Source organism: Lonchura striata, chromosome W (assembly GCF_050655825.1).
Source record: "Lonchura striata isolate lonStrDom1 chromosome W, ASM5065582v1, whole genome shotgun sequence".
Lineage (NCBI taxonomy): Eukaryota > Metazoa > Chordata > Aves > Passeriformes > Estrildidae > Lonchura > Lonchura striata.
In genome coordinates this window covers 967,576-973,749 of record NC_140743.1, presented here as the reverse complement: position 1 = coordinate 973,749, position 6,174 = coordinate 967,576, and the positions used below count along the sequence as shown (strand labels likewise).

Below are 6,174 nucleotides of genomic sequence, written 5' to 3'. Positions count from 1 at the left end.
GGGGAGCACAAATATCTCAATGGACTTCTTGACACAGGGGCAGACGTGACGGTCATCCCCTCGCGGGACTGGCCATCACGATGGGAATTGCAAGATGTGGAAAGACAGATTAAGGGTGTAGGGGGTTCACAATTGGTCAAATGTCATGGTTTGACACTGGCACAATGCCAGTGCCCCCATGAAAATGTGATCCCTACCTTGAATGCTGTGAAGTGGAATCTAGAATAGAGCAAAGCAGGCCCAAGCTTAATAACAGGAAAAAAACTTTATTAAACTACCACTACAAAAGAAAAGAGAAAACTAAAGAAGGGAAAAAAAAAAACACACAAAGATCCAAATGAAAACCTTGCAAAACATTCCTCCCCCCCACCACCCAACTCCAACAAACCACAGTGAGACACAATCTGGATCCCAATCAGGTTTCCACCCTTCAAACAACCGATACTCAGTCCATCGAGGGAACAGAGTCTCTCCTGTGCCACAGACCCCCCAAGAAACACACTGCCACATCCTGTGTTTCCATGTCACACATGGCACCGCCCGGAGAAAAAGTTTGCCATGGTGACCTTTCTCCTTTCCATGCACAGTGCTCTCACCACCAATGCATGGATGGTCAGACTGCCTTTAGGATTTTTCCTTTCAAGGATGCCCTGCCAAGAGGGGAGAAAACAACAGTTCAGTTTTTCATTGTTTGGGACCACAGTCCCCCCCCATTTTCCCCTGGGGCCGAGGGCTCAAGAACAGAGATCTTCTTCTCTTCTCTTTCCTTTCCAGGGCAAGGGGGAGCCACCACAAACCCCCTAACCTTTTCTCTGTTCACTCCACTTTTGTCTTTTTCCCAGCTGAAGCAGGTCTCTTGACTCACTGGCATCCTCCCAAAACACAGTCCCTCTTGAAGGAGAAGATTTGGTTCAGGTTGTGGCTAACACGGAAAAGTCCAGCCAAAAGCCACTCCTTGTCCCCCTCCCATCCAGAATTCCTCCTTCCAACATCCCATCCCAGGGTCCAAGATGTCCCTCTTCCTCTCTTTCAAACTGAGGAGGGGAAAAGAAAATTCACAAAGCTTTCATTTCTCGAGGAAAGGGTTAAAAGTCCAAACTCCCAGGATGGCTCGATGCCCGGACATCCAGCAACTCCCACACAACTGGGCACCTTGCAGCAGCTCCCCCCGCTCCTCCTTCCTTGCGGCTTTCTCTCTCCCTCTTGGGAGAGGAACTCTGGGGGGGGGAAATGGAGACATCCCAGATTTCTTCCACCCTTCCATCTGCAGGGGCCAGCCTGGTTCCAGTCCTTCCACCACCCTTGGGACTTTCGGCCTACCTTTCTCAGGCCATGGGGCTTCCCCTCCCCCACCCAGCTCGTGGCTGGGCGGGGGAAGGTCTGCACTGCACGCTGACTGGAACCAAAGAGAGCGAGTTCCCCTGGGAATTCTGCTTTCAACCCCTCTGTGTTCTCAGAGGTGTGTCTACTTTCAATTGGTCAATATCTAAATTGACCTCTTCCTTCCGGGAAAAATTATCTTTCTGTGTCAAACCACGACATCAAACAATCAAAGAGCATAGTAAAATTTGAGGGGCCAAATGGACAATCAGCTTATTTACGTCCGTTTGTATTGGACTATATGGAACCCTTGTGGGGGAGGGACCTAATGGCCCAATGGGGGGTCACAATTGACATACCAACCCCCCAGGTTTTTCGGGTAGCGGCCACTGAAGAGCGTCCTACTCAGAAGTTGGATTGGCTTACAGACACACCAATCTGGGTAGAGCAGTGGACACTCAACAAACAAAAATTAAAAGCACTCCGGGAGCTCATGAATGAGCAGCTTGCTCAGGGGAACATCCAGGAAACAACATCTCCCTGGAATTCCCTTGTCTTTGTTCTCAAGAAACCTGGCAAAGATGAGTGGCGCCTCCTCCACGACCTTCGTGCAATAAATAAAGTCATTAAAGACATGGGCCCTCTCCAACCAGGGATGTCATCCCCCACAATGTTACCTGAAAATTGGGAATTGGCAGTCATTGATATAAAAAACTTTTTCCAAATTCCTCTACATCCTGAAGATGCGCCACGTTTTGCCTTCTCCATTCCTTCCACCAACCGAGAAGCCCCAATGGAGAGATATCACTGGAGATGTCTACCACAAGGCATGAAAAATAGCCTTATTATCTGCCAGTGGTACGTTTCTTCATTGATGTCCCCTGTGCGTGCAGCCACCGAGGGCGTGATAATAGAACATTACATGGATGACATACTCATTTGTGCCCCCCAACAGCGATTTACTTACACACGCGCTTAACCTGACAACTGATGCATTGGTTGCTGTGGGGTTCGAGCTGCGATCAGATAAAATTCAACAGATGCCACCTTGGAGGTACCTTGGTTTGGAAATAAACAAGCGGACCATTGTTCCGCAAAAATTGGCAATCAAAAATAACATTAGGACCCTAGCTGGCGTTCAGCAGCTGTGTGGATCCTTGAACTGGGTGAGACCCTGGTTAGGTATCACCAACGAAGACCTAGCCCCCCTTTTTGATTTATTGAAAGGGGGGGAAGAGCCTAGTTCTCCTAGGGAACTCACCCCAGAGGCCAAGGCTGCGCTAGAGAGGGTTCAGGAGACAATATCTGCCAGGCAGGCCCACCGGTACAATCCGGGTCTGCCCTTCAAATTCATCATATTGGGCAGACTGCCACACCTCCATGGTGTTATCTTTCAGTGGACAGACACCCTAGGGAAGGGTAACCAGGACCGAAGGGACCCACTCTCCATCATAGAGTGGGTTTTCCTAAGTCACCACCGGTCCAAGAGAATGACATGACCACAAGAGCTGGTGGCAGATCTAATCCGCAAGGCTAGAGCGTGGATTAGGGAGTTGGCGGGATGTGACTTTGAATGCATTCACGTTCCCATTAAATTGGAATCGGGCCAATTCACAAAAGCTATGTTGAAACACCTGTTACAGAAAAATGAATCATTACAATTTGCTCTAGATAGCTACATGGGCAAAATTTCAGTTTTGAGACCGGCCCACAAAATTTTTAATTCAGAGATTCAATTCACACTATCAACAAAGCGAATTCAGAGCAAGAAACCCTTGAAAGCCCTAACAGTTTTTACTGACGTGTCCGGAGGGTCCCACAAGTCTGTTGTGACTTGGAAAGATCCTCAAACTCAGCGGTGGGAGGCAGATGTTGTTGAGGTGGAAGGATCCCCTCAGGTAGCTGAGTTGGCCGCCGTCATTAGAGCTTTTGAGCGGTTCTCTGAACCCTTTAATTTGGTCACCGATTCAGCTTATGTAGCAGGTGTAGTGTCTAGAGCGCAGGATGCAATCCTGCAAGGTGTTTCCAACGATGCCTTGAATAGGTTGCTCTCAAAATTAATTAAGTTAGTCTCCCACCGAGAGCAACCGTTCTATGTGATGCACATCAGGTCACATACTGACCTGCCGGGGTTCTTGGCCGAGGGCAATAGGTGTGCCGATTCCCTTGCTGCCACCCCCGTGCAAATGGCGCCACTCCCTGATAAATTCCAACAGGCTAAAATAAGCCACCAGCTCTACCATCAAAATGCGCCAGGTCTGGTAAGACAGTTCCACCTTACCCGAGACCAGGCTCGGGCCATTGTGGCCACATGCCCGTCCTGTAAGTTGCTCCCCCTACCATCGGGGAGCGCAGGGGCCAACCCTAGGGGTCTGAAGTCCTGTGAGGTGTGGCAGATGGACATTACTCACATCCATTCCTTTGGGAGGATGAAGTACGTCCATGTCTCCGTTGATACCTTCTCTGGGGAAGTTTTCCCCTCTGCCCACACAGGGGAGAAAGCCTCAGATATCGAAAAACATCTGATACAGGCTTTCTCGATGCTGGGCGTCCCCAAATTAATCGAAACAGATAATGCCCCAGGTTACACCTCCAAGGAGTTTGCCAGCTTCCTACAGCAATGGGGAATAGAACACAAGACTGGCATCGCCTATTCCCCATCAGGCCAGGCCGTGGTGGAGAGGACTCACCAGAGTCTTAAACGGATGTTAAAACAACAACAGCCAGTAATGAAGGTAGAGTCCCCCCAGGTTCAATTAACGCAGGCCCTCTTTACCATTAACTTTCTTAACTGCTCCTTTGAATGTTTAAATCCGCCAATCACTCGGCACTTTAACAACTACGAGCAGGGCAAGGTCAGGGAAAAGCCGCCGGTCCTCATTAAAGATCCTGAGACATGGCAGCAGGAGGGGCCTTATGTCTTAGTCACCTGGGGATGGGGATACGCTTGTGTATCCACGCCCTCAGGCCTGAGATGGGTCCCCTCCAAATTTGTCAGGCCGCATGTCCCCAAAGTCCAAGCCAAACCGGAGAGTCCTCAGGTGGGACATGCTGCCTTCAGAAAGCGGAAAAAATCTTCCCTTTTTGAGTCTACCTCTTCCCTTTACAGTTCCCTTGGTTCTTTGTTCCCTTTTGAGCTAGACCTCCCCTACCCTGATTATTAATGTATCTTTAAGTTATTTTTCAGATTTTGTCCCAATTTGGATCCAATCCAAGATGTCACCCACACTGAGCCTCATCCTTCTCACCATCACGATCAATGTAAGACCCCAGCAGGCATGGATTATTCCTCAGCCTCAGGCTAACATGTGGACTACGTTGGCCAAATGCTGTATGAATCTAAGTTTTAAGGCAGAGGACATCCGTGCCACCATAGACAAAATGCAAAATATGATAACACATCTCAAGAAAGAATCATCAGATTGGCTGGGGTCTCTTTTTGAAGGATGGGGACTCTGGTTGGATCCAATCCCTGGTTCGAACTGGACTTTTACTTTTGTTGGCCCTTGTTGTATTTGTCATTAGCTTTAGTATTATAAAAGTTATTTTTACTTCTCTCTTCCCTTGTCTTTTAAACAAAAAAAGAGGGAGATGTGGAGTTGTGGTTTTACATGTTTTATTACATCTTTATTCTGTCATGGTTTGTTCCAGTGTACCCCCATACTGTATTGGTTTCTCCCTGAGTTTTCCCGCCTTTCCTCAAGTGTCAGTTTCCCTAGAAAAATGCCAAGTCAGTCCCCTGCCCCCTCCCAGGTGCCTTGTCTGTCACTTGGTGCCCCTTCCCCTACCTCTAGAAACTTCCATCCAGGGCACCGAGTGATTGGATGAGGGCCTGGGACCCCTCCCCTGTCTTCCCCTCACTGGATCCCCCACACGTCAATCCCCACAAGAGTCACTTCTGTATGTTCCCCCATTGGCTGATCGGTCCCCCTCCCTCTCCCTATGTAACATGTTGCCAGCACCCCTCAGTGGCTCTTGTTGGCTGGCCCCCTCGGATGCTGTTGGATCCTCGGGACCTCAATAAACATCAGATTTTTGCCCCCAACAAGTGCCTCTCCTCATTTCCTTGCCGTTGGAATCAGCAGCGACCTCAGGACCCACAAAGCACTCTCCAAAGTCCAGCTGGGTACAGCAGAGGGTGCTTCCATTCCCCCTACTTGCCCTGCAGGAGAGCTAGCCGGGGCTGAGGATAGTGGTCTGGGGCAGGGCCACGGCAGATGGGAAAGCTGGGATGAACCAAACAGGTACAAAGAGGGGATATGGAGGGACAAACCATTATGAGGGAAAATACAGTTCAAACACAACTCTACATCTCCTCCCTTCAGATATAAAAAATGAAAATGGCTTAAACAGGGGTTGTCTCTGAGTCCATTTCATCTTCAAACCAAGGATCTTGAGTCAGAGGCTCTTCTTCTGGAGTAGAATGCTCATCTTCATCGATGGAGAGATGGGCTCTATTAACTGAGATGGTGGAGTTCAGAGCTTTCAGAATAAGTCCCTTTACAACACTAAAACCCATGACAAGCCAAATAAGAAGCACTAGAAGTAACAGTCCAGTTTAAATTAGTGACTTGATCCAACCTGAAAGACTCCATCCTTGAAAAAGAGACCCCAGCCAGTCTGATGATTCTTTCTTCAGGTCTCCTATCAGGCTCTGCATCTTTTGTATTGTGTTGTGGATGTCCTCAGCCTGTGAGCTTAAACAGCATAGTCCTGCAAACTCCTCACAGCGGTGATTGTGAAGGAGTAAAAGGAAATCGATTGCAGCCCGGTTTTGGAGGGTGGCCTGCCTTGTTATTTCCTCATCTCATAGGAGGTCAGCTAGGATCTTTGAAGTGAAATTGGCCTGCTTAG

The 6,174-nt window shown here is 48.8% G+C and overlaps 1 long non-coding RNA gene across 1 annotated transcript; it reads right to left on the bottom strand.

The window, feature by feature from the left end:
• Positions 1-246: 246 nt before the first annotated feature.
• Positions 247-1,398, bottom strand: LOC146762964 (uncharacterized). Its single transcript, XR_014952574.1, has 2 exons — positions 1,321-1,398; positions 247-1,034 (listed from the first exon to the last, which is right to left on the bottom strand). It is a non-coding gene; the product is annotated as an uncharacterized LOC146762964 (long non-coding RNA).
• Positions 1,399-6,174: the final 4,776 nt, after the last annotated feature.